A 20,478-nucleotide genomic window follows, 5' to 3' on the forward strand; every position below is an offset into this window, starting at 1 on the left:
CCGCCTCGTGGTATAGCAGATAATGAGATCATTGGCTAAGGAGAATGGCAGGTTTGGTTTGGAATCTTGAGGAAGGACTGAAAAGACTTAGAAGAGCCTAGCTGCCGTCCTCTTCCTTCCAACTCCACAACCTTCAGAACAAGTCCTGCAAAAGAAAAAATGTATCGGCAAATATGGACACAATGGCCTTTCTGTGTCAGCCTTGGGGACATAGCCTTAAACATGTGAATAGACATGATCCTTGCTTTCTTGGAACTTTGGGGTCTAGCTGGAAACTATAGACAGTAAAATTAGGGAGTTGTTTAGGAAAATGAGTTCACAGGGGGTTGCCCCTGTTGGGACACAGATCAGCAGACCTATGCTGTTGGTGAAATTAGTTCTAGGAAGAATTCAGGCACCAGGTTAAGACTCATTAAATATTTTTCCTCTCAAACTAGTGAATAATTTCTTAGATGATTTCCCTGCTTCTTATCTCTTTCCAATCCTAGATGACACCAAATTAACCATTATCAAGGCTTAGCTCCAAATCTGTGAATAGTTCCCCGATGCCTGCCCCCATGGGGATCAATCATTTTGCGTTATGATTGAAGACCTCCACCAGCTAGAATCTATCTTCCCTCCTCTATCTGACTCCTGCAGCTCTCCATCCCAGCAGAGTTCACTGCCTGTCCTTCAGACCTGTCCTGTCCTTTATCACTTCTTCACTTTTGTCCCTGCAGTTTCTTTCAATGTGAGTGTCCTCCCCAGACCCTCCACTTGTATTGTTTTATTTCTGCTTGAAAGTTCAACTTCAGTTCCACCAGGCTGAAATCTCTGATCCCAGTACTAGAAGCAACCTCCCTCTTTTCCACAGGACAACAGATCTTCCACCATATTTCTCTTGGGACATTTTTTACAGTCTTCTTTATACTGTGGTTATTTGTGTACTCTCTTCTTACTACTATATCATGAACCTAAGGGCAGGATTTTTGCCTTATTCACCTTTATATTCCATAATACTTTACACTCAAATGCAAAATATACTCAGCTAAAGCAAATGCTCTATTGGTATTATTTGATGTTAATGTTAGGGGGGGAAAAGATCATATCAGACAGGAACCTTGGATGTTTCCTATAAACCTTTATAAACTGGTTCTTATGGATGTATTACTTTTTATATAGTAACATATATAGTTTCTTGGGACATAAATATTCTAAATACATATATACTTCGTCCATCCATTTGTTCATTTTATCAGCTACCTTCCAAATGCAAGGCACAGGCATGATAGGGAAGGCGCTGGCTCTTGGATATACACAGTGTATGCATTCACATGTCAATGTTTTGTTTTGTTTCTAAAGATTTTATTTATTTATTTGACAGAGAGATCACAAGTAGGCAGAGAGGCAGGCAGAGAGAGGGGGAAGCAGGCTCCCTGCTGAGCAGAGAGCCCGATGTGGGGCTCGATCCCAGGACCCTGGGATCATGACCTGAGCCAAAGGCAGAGGCTTAACCCACTGAGCCACCCAGGCACCCCATCACACATCAATGTTTATGCCATTTTGTTTCCCTTCTTTTCAGACAAAGGGAACCAAAGAGGCATCTCCCTGCAGACTAAAAGCAATGTGTAATAGCAATGACCTTTATGTAAGTTGTGACTATCGGGTCAGAATAAGCCTTGTAAGGCTCGGGACCAAACTAAATGTGATTTTACCACTGACAGAAAATATTAGCTTTTTAGACATTCATCCTCTTATTTGTTTGAAAATTTTGCTTTAAGAAGTATCCATTTCCATCCCCCCCTTCTCTCCTCTGTAATTATTTTCCTGGCATTTATTCAATGAAGAGCTTCAAGTCCACTTTCTCAGATTGAAATAAATGATGAAAATTGAAAATCAGTGTTTTCCTTCTACTCATGTTAACAAAAAAGAGGCCTCTAATTTTATACTTATAATCAATCAATATATAAAGAGGAAATGGCCACAAATAGACATAAAAGTAGAGTGCTTTGGGATAGGTTTGCTTTTAAATAATTGGGCATTTATTCTCTTTTAAAGATGCTGTATGTTAGATGCATTTTTAAAAATACGCTAGAAAGTGTTTTTACAAGACCTGAATGCATCTGAGCCTGATGGCTAGCTAGTGCGTCAGATGTCCACCTCCCGCTCCTGCCGTATTGGGGTGTGGGGGCACACAGGCCCGTCTCCTGCTTCCTAAGTACCCGTCCTATCTCTGCAAAGTCTTGGAGGAGCCAGCCTGTTTGCGGCTCTTCGGCCCGGAGTCTCCCGGGTCTTTCCAGACTTCTTGCGAGGCTGCCTGACGCGGTGAATCCATTTCTTCCATAGCCGGGCGCTTGGCAGGCTCTCTCTCCCCCTTCCCCTGTCGTCCCCACGTCCCTCTCTCGTCTCCCACGGCCCATCTGCCCCTCCTCCCCCCCAGCCCCCTCTCCTCCCGGCTCGCCTTTATTTCCACCCCGCACCCGCGGGGCTTTGCCCTCCCTCCCTCTCCCCCGCGCTCGTCTGTATTTGGAGCTCCCGGAAGCCGCCGGCGACTCTCCCCGGGAGCGGCGTGACTGACACCGGCTCCGACTCCGGGGGGAGGAGGGCGCGGGAGGAGGGTGCGAGTGGCCGGACTCGGATTTGCGGCGCCGGGGACGGGACCCCGGGACACCCGGCAGGTAACCGGGAGCTGCGGGCCGGCGCGGGCGGGGAGGGCCGGGGGCAGGTGCGGGGGGGCGCCCCGCGGCCGGCCGCTCGGAAGTTGCGTCCCCGGGGTGGGGTGGGGAAGGGGCCGGGACGCGGCGGCGGCGCGCGGGCGGGGAGGCGGCCCGGGAGCCTTCGGGGCCGGCGGGCCGGGGCCCGGGGCGCGGAGGCGGGCGGGCGGGCGGGGGCGACCGCCCCATCTGGGTCAGCGCCGCGGCGCCCTGCCCCCGCCCTGTCCCCGCTGCAGGCGCCCCGGGGCGGGCGCGGGGAGGCGGGGTGCGCGCGGGAGCCGGCCGGGGCCTACTCGCCCCGCGCTGCCGCCCCAGGCCCGCCTGAACTTTGGGGGTCCTCGCCCGCCGGGCTGCGAGCCGCACGGCGCGGGGGGGGGGGGGGGGGGGGGGAGAAGGGGAAGACTGTGACTGGGCTGGATCCGACCACGGCACCGCGACTGGAAAGTGCTGGAAAGAAAAGGACCTGGCTTGTCTGCAGAACCTGTCTAGAGGCAATGAGTCACTTTGAAAAAATGCAAAGGCAACTGAGGCATTGAGGGGACAGCCCGGAGTAGGGCCTCTCCCCAGCTGGGTCCCTGACCGCTTTGGGTAGAAGGCTGTCCTACAAGCAGCACTTTCAGGGCTAATGATCGCATATGCAGATGGCCTTTCCTTTATTCTCCTCGGAGTGCTGTCCGGCATCACAAACAGGCTGCAAGTTTTAGCTGTATTTGAACTGATAAATTCTGTAGAGTAGATATGGGTGACAGCATTTAGGACATGGAGCTAGGATTGGGTCCAAACAGCCACATCGGAGATGGAACATTTAGCGAAACATCAAGAACCTTTGGTTCTGTTGAGTCTTGGCAGTGCAGAAGCCTATGGGACTCAGGCACCATGGTTTACCAGAATTGTTTGCAGGTACTATTTCTTTACTGCGTATGTAGGTTTCTTTTAATTTAAGGAACGTGCCTTAGAATTCTTGGTAAAATACCTGAGCTCACTTAATGTAAGATTAAGGAAATTGTTCTTACAGTTACTAAAGTCTAACTAGACTATAAGCCTTTTGAGGGCAGGGGTGGGGTTTTTGGAACTTCTTTCAGGCCAGAACTGTATTTGACTCAAGCATGTCCTGAGCAGGGAGTCGAAGTTTTTCAAAGTAATTGACTGAATAGCTTGAGTGTGGCAGAATCATGACTTCTTGAAGATAAAGTGTATTTTGCAAAGAAAGACTATTCCGTGAATTCCCACATGTAAAAATCCTTAATAGAATTAGAATCAAGGTATCATATTTATTCAAGAGAAAAAGACATTGAGAAGTCAGGCGGGTGACCATCAAAGTGGTCTTGACTTATAGGAAAGAGGTTTTTGGTGCTTGTTGTTGACGTGGTGAAAATTGTATGAACTTCAGATTTCAGAGTCCATAAGTTTCAGCTGCACCATTCCTTTGTGTATTGTCTACGGCTGCCTTTTTTCGCTTGACAGTAGAGTTGAGTAGCTTCTGAAGAGATCACATGGCCAGCAAAACCTCCATATTTACTCTCTAGCCCTTGGCTCAAAAAATTTGCCAACAAATTTGAAGTTCATATAATTTTCACCAGGAAAGAAAGAGTCTTTTTTTTTTCAGGCATTTAAACATGTAAAAATAATTCTTAGCTTGAGAGAGGAAGGGGAGACATAAAGACAGGAGGAAATTGAGGCAGGTTTGTTCTGTTGGTAGGACTTTGCTACTTCCACCTGCCTAGTGATAGTTCGAGGAAGAGCCTTTGAAGGGATTCATGGGCCAGATTATTTGAATGCCTGAGTCATACCCAAGAGTTGTTACATACCTTCAAAAGTAGCATTAACTGACTTGGGTATTGGAGTGTTTCATTTTGTCTTGAATATTTCCTAACAGACATCTTCGTATGTGAAGTTCTGTTTTTTATTAGTTATATAATATACATAAAAATAACAGGCTAAGCATATATAAGCTATAACCATTGTGTTCGAATGGCCATTACCTCATTAAAAACTAGGGTTTAAGAACTAGATAATTGTGAAAAGATAACCTACAGAATAGGAGAAAATATTTTAGAGTTATGTACTTGATAAAGGGCTTGTATCCAAAATAGGTAACGAGCTCTTACAACTCAGTAATAAAAAGATAAATAACCAATATAAAAATTGTCAAAGGATCTGGATAGACATTTCTCCAAAGAAGATAAACAGATAGCCAGTAAGTAAGGAAAAGATGCTCAACATTATTATTCATCAGAGAAGTAGAAATCACACTGAGATACCATTTCATACCCACTAGGATGGCTAGAATAAAAAAATCAGCTGGTAAGTGTTGGTGAGGATGTGGAGGAACTGGAACTCTTTTAGTCATTGATGGTGGAATGTCAAATGGTGCAGCTGCTTTGGAAAACAGTTTGGCAGTTCCTCGAAAGTTAAGCTGAATTACCATATGATAGAGCAATTTCTCTTCGCAGTATATACATCCAAGAGAAATGAAAGTCTATATGTGCACAAAATCCTATTCACAAATATTTATGCCAGCACCATTCATAATAACTAAAAGCTAAAAATGTCCATCGACTGATGAATGAATGTATACAATGTGGTCTACCCATGGAGTGGGATAGTAGTTAGCCATAGAAGGAAATGAGGGGCGCCTGGGTGGCTCAGTGGGTTAAAGCCTCTGCCTTCGGCTCAGGTCGTGATCCCAGGGTCCTGGGATCGAGCCCTGCATCGGGCTCTATGCTCAGCGGGGAGTCTGCTTCCTCCTCTCTCTCTCTGCCTGCCTCTCTGCCTACTTGTGATCTCTGTCAAATAAATACATAAATCTTTAAAAAAATATTCTAAGTGAAAGAAGTGAGTCACAATAGACCACAGTTTAACTCTGTTCCTATGAAAATGTCCAGAACAGGGCAATCTATGGAGACAGGAAGTAAATTAGTGGTGGTGATAGTTATAGGCTACAGGGTTTTTCTTTGAGCTGATGAAAATGTTCTAAGATTGACTCTGGTGATGATTACACACATCATTGAACTATACACTTCAAATGGGTGAATTGTCTCCTATGTGTTACATCTCAGTAAAGCTGTTAAAGAGAATAAACAGAAAGTAGGCAAAACACAAACCTACTATATTGTTACCTGTCCTGTTGTGTCTTCGCGCTCCTCTCCTGTGCCATTCCCCAGGTCCCTCCAACCCTGAATTTTGTGTCAGTCAATCCCTAGTTTTACTGTAAAACTGCTTTATGACATATGTATATATTCCTAAACAATGGGCTGTTTAGGTTTTCTTGGTGTTTGACTTATGAAAGGGGTGTATATATTCTCACTTTTAAAAAACTCAACCTTAAGCTTTTAAGAATTGTCTATTGCCTCAGGTAGCTACATAGCCCTTGTTGGCAACTATTCCACAAGTCATTTATCCATTCTCTTACTGGTGAGCATTTGGGATGGTTCCCATGTTTTGAAAAGTGCATTGCTGTGAAGACTTTTTCTTTGTGTCTTGGCACAGATGTGCAGGAGCTCTTCTGTGTGAATGTGACTGTATCATATATTTTAATGACAAAAAGAAGAGAAGAAGTTGATACTTCTTCTGACTTGTACATTAATGGTCTGTCTCCAGCTTCCTTATTCCCCCAAACCAAGTGAAAAGAACTGGGATCCTATCTTCTCGTTCCATTTAGATTCTAATTGCAATATCTATTATGTGATGTCCCAAGAAGTGTGGAAAAGCGTGGGTCTGAAATTGTACAGCTAATTTCACAGCAGGACTCCGTACCCCACGAGCATCTTTATTCCCTTTTATCACTTGGATTTAGGATGGGACAGAGAGCAATTTTATTAACTCAGAGGGACAAGACTTTCAGCAAGGTCCTAAGTGGTTTCTAAACCTTCCTAACATTTTCCTTGTATGTGTATCCCTGCTGGGCAGGCCAGTATTTCTGACATGACTTAGTTTGGCTATTCTGGTAACAAGGAGCCAGTTGGAAACCTGGCATTTTAGCCCTGGGCTCTTTCGAAGCCTGCCCTGACTTGGGCTGTGAGCTTTTGGATTTCATCCTGGGTATTTCTACTTCTACTTAGGAAGAGAGGAAGCAGGTCAGAGCAGGCCATTATAAGGGATTTTTCTAGGTGTTTTTTCTCCTGTTTTAATTATGGTAAAGTATACAACTTAAAATGTACCGTTTTTATCATTTTTAAGTGTACAATTCAGCAGCATTCAGTACATTCACAAAGTTGTGTGACTGTCACCACCGTCCGTCTCCAGAACTTTTTAATCACCTCAGCCTGAAATTCTGTTCCCATCAAATGATAACCCCCAGTCCTCCCTCCCCAGCCCCTGGTAACCACCAATTCCACCTTCTGTCTCTAAGGATTTGACTGTTCTCAGTGCCTCATGTCCGTGAAATCACGCAATATTTATCTTTTCACATGAGCTTTTATATCAGGGGAATTTCATGTTGTTTTGTTTTTCCTAAGTAGACCCTTTTCTCACTTATGGAAAACATCTTCTTTTACTGAGCAGTTATATAAAGAGGACGGTTTCCTTTTCAGGATACAGCCTTGTGGAGGTATAGCTCAGGGGTAGAGCATTTGACTGCAGGATACAGCCTTGTGTAGGAATTGACATAGCAAGTGTTCTAAAACCAGAGAAAGAACTTCTGATTATTATGGATTAGTAATAATAATTTCACCTGACCGGTCTCATCAGTTAGACATCTAATCATCCTAGCTTCTCATGGACCGCTTAACCAAGTGAACAAGGTCCAGTAGTCCCAAGATAGAAACTCACATCTATCTAATGAGAAGATAAATTAGGTAACTTGAAGTTCCCATAGTCCCCAGCTTCTCAGAATTTAAAGGCCATTCTACAATATACGAGTCTGATCCAAAATCATTCGAGTTTTAATAGGGTATTAAAGAGCAGGAGAGGGGCACCTGGGTGGTTCAGTTGGCTAAGTGTCTGCCTTCGGCTCAGGCCATGATCTCAGGGTCCCAGGATTGAGTCCCATGTTGGGTTCCCTGCTCAGCAGGGAGTTTGTGTCTCCCTCTGCCCCTCCCCCCTTCTCGTGTTCTCTCTCTCAAATAAATAAAATCTTAAAAAAAAATTAAAGAGGAACAGGAGAGTTCTGTGGGTCTGGAGATTGAAGCTAGGTGATCTCCATGTAGTTTTGAAGAGGCAGGTGGTCCCTGGAGAAGCTAGATGCTGGAGACAGCTGAGACAACTGTAGTAGTACATAGACGAGCACAAGGAGGGCAGAGTGAGAGGGAGAGAGAAACTAGCAGACTCCATGCTCAACCTGGAGCCTGACGTGGGGCTCAATCTCATGACCCTGAGGTCATGACCTGGGCCAAAACCAAGAGTCAGACGCTTAAACTGACTGTGCAACCCAGGTGCCTTCAGAGTCTCTGGATTTTGTTTTTTTAAAGATTTCATTTATTTTTCTGACAGATCACAAGTAGCCAGAGAGGCAGACCGAGAGAGGGAGAAGCAGGTTCCCCGCCGAGCAGAAAGCCCGATGTGGGGCTCGATCCCAGGACCCTGGGATCATGACCTGAGCCGAAGGCAGAGGCTTTAACCCACTGAGCCACCTAGGCGCCTCAGAGTCTCTGGATTTTTATGAGATAAATTGAGTACTTTATTTTAAGGCAATAAGAAGCAGTCAAAATGGACCATGCTAAGACAACTAGCCGATTGAATTTTTCCAGAATCAGGTGTAATAGGCTTTGTAGTGGCGAGAGCATATTTCTGTCTGATTATAGTCTGATGTGTTGTGGAGGCTGTCCATTCTATGTATCCTCAGTTTAGAAGCCCAGAGCGTGTACGTAAGGGGCTGGTGAGATATGAGAGTGGTCTTTTCATCTACTGAACACTGTTTGGGACCTGTGCTCACTCCCATCCAGCATCAGGTCGCGAGTAGGTTGCTGGAAGAAGACTCCATCCAGTTGGTAGCTTGGCTTTCGGCTGACCATACACAGTTTCTCCTGGTACCATCTTCTAGCATGCTGGAAACTGTGGCTGGAGATTGTCAGGGGTCCAATGCAGGTTCACAAGTATTGAGTCAAAATCCTTAAAGTTGTGATTGTGATTCCCTGTTCATTTCCATTTTGCTTCTTTGTCTCTCGATGCTCTCGTGGTATGCTCCGCTGTTCAAAGTTCCCTCTGTGGGCGGCCCTCCGGCTCCCCTTCTTCTGTCCTACTTCAGAAGAGTCTCTCCCTTCGTCCTACCCTCAGTGTCTCGTCTGAGTGGAAGGTGGACGATTATCTAATGAAAGTTCTCCAGCCACTGAAAACTTTGAAAAAGAGGTTTTCTCATGCCATGAGTGGGCTGGCATTAGGGGTGGGACTCATTATTATGCTTCTTTAGGCCAAAAGTCTTCAAACTGTGTACATTAACTGTATTCAGAGACTTTCCCCAAGGTACCTGCACACAGATGTTTTGAGAAAGTAAATTTTCAAGTCCTCCTCTTCCCCATGTCCTTTTTCCAGAGGAGTCTTCTGGAGAACAGGCCTGCCCCAGAGATGAGGTTCTGTCTCCCGCCTTCTTTTCCATAAGCACCTTTCTCTTATTCTGCCTAAGAAAATCCTGTATCTCTAATCCATCTTCCTAATTCATTTGACTAAGAAGCCCTATTTCTAACCTATTTTTTACTAAACTCCACTGTCTAAGGATATCATCTAGGGAGTGGGGAAGGCAGAAAAGGGGGACATTTCAGAATATCAGCCTTAGGGGTGTGAAAGTGAATGATTCCAATGCCCAGATATCGCAAATCATATGTTTTCTAAATCTCTGGAGGGTATGTGCTATGGTGAGTGCTGTGAAACGTGTAAGCCTGATGATTCACAGGCCTGTACCCCTGGGGCAAATAATACAGTATATGTTAATGAAAATAATTAAAACAAACAAACAAAAACCAAACACACACACACACACACACACACACACACACACACACATTGAAGATCGATCTAATCAAATTGTAAACCAATATTAAAGGACAAATTTAGAAAGGGATGAAATCAAGGCTCTCATACACATGAAAAATGAACTTTTTTGAAAGATTTTATTTATTTGAGAGAGAGAGAGAGTATGCACAAGGAAGGGGTGGGGGGGCAGAAGGAGAGGGAGAAGCAGACTCCCTGCTGAGTGGGGAGCCCATGTGCAAGGGGCTGGATCCCAGGACTCTGGGATCATGAGCCAAAGGCAGACACTTAACTGACTGAGCCACCCAGGAGCCCCAAAATGAACATTTTAAAACTTACTAAAAAATTAGAGAGCTGGAAAGGTCTGTAGTCAGTTCAAAGGAGATCATTTACGGGAAGGTTGAAATGAATTTGCTTAATTGGTGTTAAGCCGGCTTCTTCCGTGGGGGGAGAAGGAAGTCAATCCAACCTTCACAAGGTAAAACTATTTATGTGCTTATAGACAATAATTACCTGCTTTCCCATCAGTTTTCTACAAGTTAACTGCTATGTCTGCAGAGCTGTAAATGGCCCTCGTCAAAGACAGTGATGGGCTGAGAAAAGGCAGAATGGATGAGTAGGGAGGATACTCACTCATCAGTCCTCCCAGCTTCTCCATACACCCGTGACTCAAATAATTTTTGATATTTCTTCACCATGTGATGTTAGTACACTCAGGAGTTCAAAGAACAGAGTGACATTTCTATGACAAAATGTCACTCATTCCCATCTTCTCATTTATGTGAACATAGTTTCCCAGCATTTACTTTGATAAAAACAAAAATTGAGAAATTGATGTTCAACCTTGACTCATTCTGGTAATAAATTTTTTCATCCACAGCTGCATGAAAAAAAAAAAACACTGCAAAATGAAAGTGCTCAAGAGAGAGGGTTCTCCAATAAAAATTACTTTTTACGTACATTTAGTAATTATTTGTCACCATTTGTAATATGTGTGTTGTCTTGATAAGTGGCACTCAGAGTTACGATGGTAGCAATCAGAAGAGCTTTTTGCTTTTGCCATTGAATTTAAAGATTTTATTTATTTGACAGAGAGAGAGATCACAAGTAGGCAGAGCAGCAGGCAGAGATAGGGGGAAGCAGGCTCCCTGCAGAGCCCAATGTGGGGCTTGATCCCAGGACCCTGAGATCATGACCTGAGCTGAAGGCAGAGGTTTAACCCACTGAGCCACCCAGGCACTCCTTGCCATTGAATTTAAATTGAAGTTTATAAACATAGTTTTGCTGCAGAAAAGTATGATAGAGTAATGAATAAAAGATATTAAGGCATAAAATAAATAATACTGGGATACATTTCTACAGGGCAAGAAGAATGGAAATATAAGTTTGAGGAGAAAATATAATTATGCAAAATTTGTGATTGTCAAAAAGCAGCCTGTTCCTGTATTTTTTTTGCAGTAAGTGTGAATTTCAGTGGCTGAAAATGAGAATGAGAAATAATTTTATTTTTATGCATCAATAGTAACAATGCTAAAGGTTACATTCTTTGCAGCCATTCACATTTTGGTGAAATTTTTTACATGTCAATCTAGAAATGGGCAGGAGGGTTTTACAAAAATGCTTTCTGGATATTTACTAGTGAAAATTCGGAGATCCCTTTTATAGCCTATCCTTCCTCTATTTTCAGACCAAAAATCAAGGGGTCGGTAATACGGCAAACGTTTCTGCACGTTCAGTGTTGGTAAAGGAACCAATTTGCTGACTGAGAGAGTTCTAGGGACTCCTGATTCTGCTAGATTTAGGGAAGACATTTCAGAGTGAAAGGTCCTGATGCTTGTGACATCTCTCAAAAGGGAATGATGGATAGCCCATCAGGTTTTATTTCTTTTTAAGCAGTTATGCCTTCACTTTACTGGTCTTTCTTGATCTCCCCTTTGGAGGCACTCAGTGTCAATGATGTGTGTGCATGCCTGTGTTTAATAACCAGACAGGTCGTATTGTTTGGATCTGTCAACGTGTGGCTTTCATCAAATTTGGGAAATGTTTGCTCATTATTTCTTTGGGTATATTTCCCATCTCAATCTCTTTGTTCTTGCCTGGGATCTCAAGGACATCGTATTAAATTATTATATATATACATATATAATATATAGGATATATAAAATATCATATATATAGTGAGATTATTTAATATAATAATCTGACCTCTGAAGCTCTGTTCATTTTTTCCTTCAGTTCCTTTTCTGTCTGTTCTTCAGATCAGATAATATCGCTACCACCAAATACACAGTGACTTCCCATGGCAGTTGCCATCCTGCTCTTGGGTTCATCATGCATTTTTTTTGCATTGTATTTTTCAGCTCTAATATACTCACTTATTTCTTTTTTATAGGTTCTCTGCCTCTGCTGAGAATGTCTGTCATTCCATTCATTTTAAGGGTGTTTGCCTTTATCTCCCAGAGCACAGTTAAAACAGCTCCTAGAAATCTATCTGGTAATTCCAGCATCTGTGTCACTGGGCAGGGGAGGGGTGTTGCCATCAATGGACCGTCTTTTCTCTTGAGAATTGATCACGTTTTCCCAGTCCCTTGCATGACAAATATTCTTGGGTTGGACTCTGGGCATTTGGGGCATTGCATTGTGAGACTCTGAGTCATTTTGAAATGCATATCTATATATTTTGTTTGTTTGTTTGTGGTTTTGTTTTCTTTTGTTTACCAGGCAGTCAGCCCAGTTCTAGCTTGCGTTCTGTGGGCAATGGTTCCAACATCAGTGCAGTTTTGCTGTGCTGCTTTGGGTCGCATGGAAGTGCTTTTTAGGGCTTAGTCCGGGCTTGAGCAATGGATTCTCCCACAGCTCAGATCTCAAAGCCTCTGGATCTGTCCCACACGTGTGCAGTTCCAGGAGAGACTGAGGCTTGTGCTGCCTCATGCACAGAAGAAAGGGATCTCCTTCTCCAGCTCTGTCTTCTCTGGAATTCCTCTCACTGGCTCCTGCCCCTAAGAGACCGTCCCCCACCTGGGCTTCTAGCCAGAAAGATTGGGTTTTTCTGGTAGTTTTAGCTGCTCACATTGCTGTGGTATAGTTCCCTAAGACCAGGGCCATCCTCAGGGTTGAGCAGTGAGAAGAAAGGAGGGGGAAACCTCTCATAGGGATTCTCCCTGTACGCTGGACCACAGGGACCTCTTTCCCCTGCTCCTCATGGCAACTCGGGAGAAGCTTTCAGGTGCTTATGTTGCTGCTGATCTGAGGAGCAGCTCTGTGCGCACAGCCACACTTGGGAGAGGAAAATGGACCCCCCTGTCCCCCACAACCCCCTGGACTTTCTGTTCATTTTTCCATTACAGAGTCTCCTTTCCAGGTCTTCTGGCCAAAAAGAGGAGGGTTCTCAGATTTGGTTGCCTGAACCCCCTGCATAGTTCCAACTTTGGGTCAACCCTGGAGAGAAAAGAGGAAAAAAAAAAAAAAAAAGAAAACACCCAGGAACACATTCCCAAATAAGTTTCCTTTTCAAGTTTTGATTACTTTTCCTCAGTTCACCCAATTGTCATTTGTCTTTCTGAGTCTGGAAGTTGCTTTTTGAGTTTTGAACGCCATCTAGAGAGAGGCTGGAGTGGGTGATTCCCTCTTGACCCACACCAGTAGCTCCCTCCTCCTTTTGATGCCTTCCTGTGGCCCCTTTCCCCCTGACCCCACACCCCACTGTTCTCTTTGTTCTGTGTTGTCCTCTTTGTATCCCCTTTACTTTGGACTTCCTAGTCCAAAGAGGGAAAAAAAAAAAAAAAAAAAAAGAACCTGCAATCTTTTGGTGGTCCACTGCTCTATTTGAAAACACCAATTTTGTTACAAGTAATAAATCAAAGTCAAGTATGGAAGTAGACCTGGGGCTGGAGACTCATGAAGAAGCAGAAGGGGCCTGGGGCCAAATCCATCACTGGGCTGTTCCAAGTCAAACGATCACGTTCACATTTGTACAAATGTCCACGCACAAAACTGGCCCTTTTCTTGAGAACTGGTCCTTGGGGGTTTTCCTTTTAAGAGGGTTGCCGAATCTGCTCTTCGACCATCTATAAATCTCCCAGTGAAGGCTAGAAAGTTTTGAGATCAGAAGGAGTTTCAGCAAACCTTCTTGCCTTCGTTATTCCTGAGAGACATGGTATTCTTAACACCGAAACGATGGGGTTTCGGGAGTGAGGGAGTTTTTGTCAGGTGGTGAGGAATAACTGATCATATAGGATGCAAGCCCCTTTTCTGCTTCCTGTCACTAGTGTCCCTGCTGTTGAGATGCGCTATGGCCTCCCCTTAGAACTGTGGTGTGCAAGATGTCCTTGGTCGCCGTGTTTGGGGGATTCGGAGTCACGCTGTCCCGTGCAATCATGAGCACATCCCTGTGAGGGGTGCTGGGGCACATTCAGAGATAAATTATAACAGTGACACTCAGGCATCATTTTCTAGTTCTCAAAGCTCACATCATCTCCTCTGAGCTCTCCAAAACTCCCGTGGCAGTTGTTATTATTAGGTAAAAGTTACAATTCCATCCCAGAAGCCCCTCTGGGCTTTCCCTTTCCCTTACAGCCACCAGCTGTCATCCCGGTAGGCACTTGGAACTCAGTGTCTAAAACTGAGGTCCTCCCCTTAGCCGGCCACCTGCAAGCCTTCTCTGGGTTAGCGCCCGCACCACCGGACCCGGAGGGAAGGCAGCCAAGACATCCTGCCTTCTCTCTTCCCCTCCCCGCCCTGCTGATCCACGTGGCCCTGTCTCAGATCTCCGGCACCCCAGACATGGTCTGACCTTCTCCAGTCTGCTGCCACCTTGTAGGGAATTCCCACGTCTCCCCTCAGCCGCATCCGCTGCTCTGGCCAGCTACCGTCCATCCTGGGTTTTCCCCTGTGCTCTTTTCCCCCTCTGCTCTTACCTTCTGGCACAGAGTGAATGCTCCGGAGATGTTTTCTAGCTGTAAGGCCTCAGTGCCTTGGCACGTGCATCAGCCCAGAGATGCTTTTACCCTCACTTACCTCTCTTCTTCCGAACTATGCCTTGAGAAGGCAGTAATACCTCCTCATCCTCTGAGATTCAGCTTAGCGCCTAACTGAACGTTAAGAGCTTCCTGACTTTCCGGGGCTCACGTGAGTACCCGCCCTTCTCTACCCCCACCCTGTGCACATATGCTCCCGCAGCATTCCTCTGCACTTCTATTATAGGATTTCTCAACGTGTGGCTCCTTTTACTCTGAAGTGTGCTTCTGAGAAATGCAGATTGCTGGGAGTACCCAGAACAACGGAGTTAGGATTGCTGAGCGCGGGGCCCAGGAATCTGCATTTTGAAGCACTCTCTGCGCCGCCCCCCCACCCCCACTGCTTCTCCTCAATGATTCTTTTTTTTTTTTTTTTTAAGATTTTACTTATTTATTAGACAGAGAGAGACACAGCGAGAGAAGGAACACAAGCAGGGGGAGTGGGAGAGGGAAGAACAGGCTTCCCGCTGAGCAGGGAGCCTGATGCGGGGCTCGATCCCAGGACCCTGGGACCATGACCTGAGCTGAAGACCGCTTAACGACTGAGCCACCCAGGTGCCCCCTCCCCCGTGATTCTGATGCAGTGGAAACCACTGTTCTCCTTTGCCCCCTATCATGGCCCCTAGCTGTGGCCTCTCAGAGCAGTCTTTGGTTAAGGTTCATTGCCACCTAGGTCTTCTCTGGGAGATGAGAGCTGCAAAGTCATTCAGATTTAACTGTTTTTCAACTATATCTTTGTAAAGAGGAGCAGTGCCCCTGACCCTTGAACGACATAGGTTTGAACCTTGCGGGGCCACTTGGTGCAGATTTTTTTAAAATAAATATGTACACTGCTGTGACTGTAGTTTCTCTTCACGGTTTTCTTTTCTTTTTTTTTTTTTAATTTTATTTCTTTGACAGAGAGAGAGATATCACAAGTAGGCACAGCAGGAGGCAGGGGTGGGGAGAGAGGGGAAGCAGGCTCCCTGCTGAGCAGAGAGCAATGTGGGGTTCTATCCCAGGACCCTGAGATCATGACCTGAGCCGAAGGTAGAGGCTTAACCCACTGAGCCCCTCAGGCACCTCTCTTCACGGTTTTAATGTTTTCTTTCCTCTAGCTTACATTATTGTAAGAATACAGTATATAATACAAATAGCATACAAAATATAAGTTCATCGACTGTGTATGTTATTCGTAAGGCTTCCAGTTGGTAGTAGGCTATTAGTAGTGAAATTTTGGGGGGACTCAAAAGGTATACGCAGATTTTTGATTGCATGGAGGTGTTGGTGCCCCTAACCTCTGCATGGTTCAAGGATCCATTGTACTTGTTTTTGAAAGCTTTATCGAGGTACAATTTTGCATAAAATTCACCCATTTTAAGTGCACAATTCAATGTTATTAGTGTATTTCCAGCATTGTGCACCTGCCACCATGATCCTGTCTTGAATCCTTTCCCTCACATCACATAGAGATTTTTTGCCTGTTGGTACTCACTTCCCATTCCCATCCCCAGTTTAGGCAACTGCTAATCTTCATTCCGTCTCTAGACACTTGCCTTTTCTGGATATTCGTATAAGTGGAATTGAATTCTGAATATTCATATAAGTGGAATATATTCATATAAGTGGAGTATCTGCTTTTCCGTGTCTGGCTTTTTGACTTAGCGTAATGTTTCAGTGTTCACCCCTGTTGTAGAATGTATCAGTACTTCTTTCCTTTTTCTTGCTAAATGATACTCTGTTGTGTGGCTACATTTTTTTATCTATCCCTCGGCTGATGGGCTGTTTCCTTTCATGTTTCACTATTACGAGTGATGATGCCACGAACATCTGTGCGCAAGCCTTTGTGCGTGTGGACATATGTTTTCACTGCTCTTGAGTCGCTAACAATGAGTGCAATGGCTGGGTCTTATAGCAAACGGATACTTGACTCTTGAAGAAACTTCCAAACGATTTGATAGCAGCTGCACCATTTTGCATTCCCCCTGGAGGTGTGGGAAGCTTCTGATTTGCCCACGTCCTCACTGGCACTTGTTATCATCTGTCTTCCTGGTCGCAGCCATCCTAGCGGGTGCAAAGTGGTATCTCATTGTGGGTTTGGTTTGCATTTCCCTGATTGCTCTTGATGTCGACCATGTTCACTTATACTGCTGGATGTGTGCCTGTTTTCTTTGGGAAAATGTCTATTCAAATATTTTGACCATTTTTAAGTTGGAGTTTTTGTCTTATTTTTGAGTTGTAAGAGTTCTTACGCGCACAGGGAAAGCAATTCATTTTGTTTTATGGAGGGACGGAAGGTCCCTAGAAACCCTTCCCAGGCTGTGGTAGTCTAGTGGGGTCTCCAAGGTTCCTCTTTTCCCAGTGCCACGATATGGCCCTTGAAGTCCTCCTAGAAACACCTTTTTGAACTACACTTGCCCCATGGCCTAAGCAAGAGCAAACGGGCAGCACCTGTTTGCTTGCCCAGCACGACAGGAGCTTAGAAAGGGCATGGAGTGAGCTGGGGAGGGAGCCTCTCTTCAGTGAAGGGTCTTTGCCTCACATTTCGCTAAGAGAGTAGTTCACACTTCATAATAGGAGAATGAAATAGGGATCTGTCCTGGTCCCACTCAGTGTTCAGACTCTAGCATTTTATGGCTCTGTCCTTACCCGTAAGCAGCACCACCCCAAGTCAGGGCGCAGAGCCAGCCTTCAAGATATACTTAGACCTCCCCCATGGCCTCGGTTCCCACTGGGCTTTTTCCTGCTGAGATGGCCCCGTTCCCTGCTGCCTGGCATCCTGGAGTGCTGGACTGACCCCAGCAGCCAAACCGTCCGTTCCTGAAGGAGATCATGACCCCCTGATGAATCCGTGTCTTATCTGTCTGTGTAGCTCCAGCAGCCAGCGTGGGATACATCTCAAAAACACATTTGCATACAATTCTCTTAAACTGGTAAATGAAGAAGAAGGAAGGAATTCATGTATCAGAAATGAATAAATTGAGACTCACGTGGGTTACGTCATCTGCCTGGAGTTTTGGAAGCTGCCAGTTAAGGGGCTGGAATCTGAAATCAAGGATCTCTGATGCCAAAATACTTTTTCCACGAGATCAAGCTATGAGTTCTCGCCTCTAATCTTCAGAGATTCCAACTTAGAGGAAAGATATTTATATCACAAGACTGATCAGGGACCCTCCTGAGAAGTGATACCACCAGAGCGGAGAGGGCAAATGGAAAGGGGAGGTCCTTTCTACATGTGGTTGTTTGTTTTGCCCTTCTCTGCCCCACTCTGGATTTGGTTGTGATGACAGGGAGTAAATGGCAGGTGGTAAAGAGAGGTTACCCCTGACCTGTGAGGCCGTGGGTGGCCTTGCGGAGGAGTTGAGTTGCAGAGTATGGGTGCAACAGTGTTGGGAAGGACCCTGAGGCAGTGGGAACAGCACGGTGGTAGAGGGAGGGGGGGCATGTTTGGGGAGGCGTGACTTGTCTCTGTGAGTGGGTCTTTGGAACCGCTGAGATGGAGGGGGCAGGGGTGAGGTCCTTTCCCAAGTCCAGCAGAAGACACTTTGCCCTTTTTCTCTGCACTGGAACTTTATTAGCGGTTTTGGAGGAATCCATTAGCCATTCAGGATCTTGTGTTTTCTCCAGTTCTGTGAAACATTTAAGGTGTTCTTTTATTTATGTAACTCTCTGATCTTTCCTATTCTGGTTTTACTGTTTCAAAATTCAGAGACTCTTGAAACTTCTTAGCAATGAAAAGAAAATGATGGCTTTTTTTTTTTCCCCTGTTTGGTGAGAAGCTGGCTCCAAAAATGCCCAGTAGGAGAGTAAGCAAAAATATAAAGGCAGGCATCTTGGCAACATGAACATATCTTCTTAGAAAAACAACTCCCCGGCTTGACTGAGCAAGGTCTACTTCCAGCCCCATCGCAAGACAGCTGGGCAAGAATTGTATTTTGATCCCCCTTTATTTTCTACCCATGCCCCTTGTGTTTGGCAGATAGTGGGAACTAACTGACTGAACAAAACCAGCATATTGAGTGAGCCAATGAATGAATGAAGGAGGGAAGACCATGGTTTTTTCCTTCTACATGTAACTATTATCCCATGGTTACGTGATGGTTAACCACACAATTCCTTCCCCAAATGATTGGTAGCTTCTGGAGAAAGGAAAGAAGGTCATTGTTACACTCATGATAAAGAGAAATTAACACCTAGGGCAGCCTGGTTTGATGGTAGTTCAACAAATATATGTATTTTTTAATCTGGGTGGATTTGTAGAGAAAGTAATCCATTGTGACTTTACTGGTTCGGGAGAGCTCACATATAACCAGCAGCCCAACCTCAACATCGGAGAAGGTTAAAAAGTCATCTCCTCCTGTCAGTTCAAGTCAACCTTCTGTTTAAAGCTTAGACTCATGATCTTTGGAAGCCCTTGGATCTAGGTCTCCCTTACAGAGTCTGAGGAGAAACGCTCACCACAATTATTTCTGTACCTTCAGCCTAGTGAGGATGACCTCAACCAGCAATCTAGAACCTGGAAAATGCAGCCGTTGTGAACACGAAAATATTATCATAGTAGGGTTCTCCCTTGCTTGTTTTATGACCTTGCTGTGAGGAATTTACAAAACCCTTTGGACAATGTGGACTTTTAAACATTCCTGAAGCCCCGAAGAAAACAGGTGCTAATGGAAAACGCAAGGTTCACACTCCCGAGAACAGGGGCACTCGTGTGAACCATGGGAGGAAGCCACTGTGGTGTTCAGAGGGGAAAACTAAGCCAGTGTCTTCTTCGAAATGGAAACTGCTCCTGTGAAAATCTGGCTTGCCACCTGATCTGGGATTATGCCAGTGAGTGGGCCGGCAAGGGAAGGCGGGGAGTGGTAGCCAATTAATTAGTCAATCAAAAAATATTTATAGAATTGCCTGTGTACACGGCAGCAGGCAGGACTCAGCGGGCGATGCAGGAAGAGTAAAAGGTGGGACGTCAGCCCGTGAAGGGCTCAGACTTGTCTCCTTGGGAGGCATGGTGTGCACGTGCTAGCAGCAAGCATGGCCAGAGACAGTGTTTTTTGTTGTTTTTTTTTTTAAAGATTTTATTTATTTATTTGACAAACAGAGATCACAAGTAGGCAGAGAGGCAGGCAGAGAGAGAGAGGAGGAAGCAGGCTCCCCGCTGAGCAGAGAGCCCGATGCGGGGCTTGATCCCAGGACCCTGAGATCATGACCTGAGCTGGAGGCAGAGGCTTTAACCCACTGAGCCACCCAGGTGCCCCAGAGAGAAAGACAGTGTTTTAATTGAGCCAGGTGTCTTACAGATGCCGGGAATGTGACCCAGACAAAGAGGCGTTATTCTGGGCTTATCACCACGTACTCCAGACCCTGGGGGGTCAGTTTTCAAGGCAGCTATGAGCATTGCTTTTTATAACTTTTTATAACGTTATAAAAAGCGCTACTTTTTAGAACGAAGTAGCTAGGTCTTACTGGACCCCTTACCACGGAGCACAAGATGATCTGGATGGAGGAATGAGGGAGTGTTGTCTTCCAAACATGCTTCTGCAGAGTTTGGGTTTGTGTCCTTAGCAGAGGACGGTGTAAAAGCAAATGAGTCATTATAAAAATGCGTAGGGGCCTCCGGTTATAGGATCAGTAAGTCCTGGGGGTGTCACGTACAGCAGGGTAACTGGGATTAACAGTCCGGTGTTGTATCTTTGAAAGTTGCTAAGAGAGGAGATGCCAAAAGTTCTTACTGCAAGACAAAAACTTGTACTTGTGTGTGTCGAGGGTTCATTGAGCCTCTCTTGGGGGCCATTGTGCAGCGGACAGTGGTCACCCCTCACCTGCGGTTGTCAGTTGCCTGTGGTCAGTCGCGGTGGGGAAGCAGGTTATCCTCTTTCTGATGCTACAAG

General features: G+C 45.2%; 1 protein-coding gene across 1 annotated transcript in view; it reads left to right on the plus strand.

The window, feature by feature from the left end:
* The first annotated feature begins 2,526 nt into the window (after positions 1–2,526).
* The window catches only part of LOC111156708 (cyclase associated actin cytoskeleton regulatory protein 2), a 132,745-nt gene continuing 114,793 nt past the window's right edge, over positions 2,527–20,478 (plus strand). Inside the window, exon 1 of the mRNA XM_022517746.1 lies at positions 2,527–2,657. The gene's annotated coding sequence lies outside the window, so the exon portion shown is untranslated. The remainder of the gene's footprint in view (positions 2,658–20,478) is intronic.

The sequence above is a fragment of the Enhydra lutris genome, unplaced genomic scaffold (assembly GCF_002288905.1).
Source record: "Enhydra lutris kenyoni isolate GAN:26980312 unplaced genomic scaffold, ASM228890v2 scaffoldscaffold48, whole genome shotgun sequence".
Classification (NCBI taxonomy): Eukaryota; Metazoa; Chordata; class Mammalia; order Carnivora; family Mustelidae; genus Enhydra; species Enhydra lutris.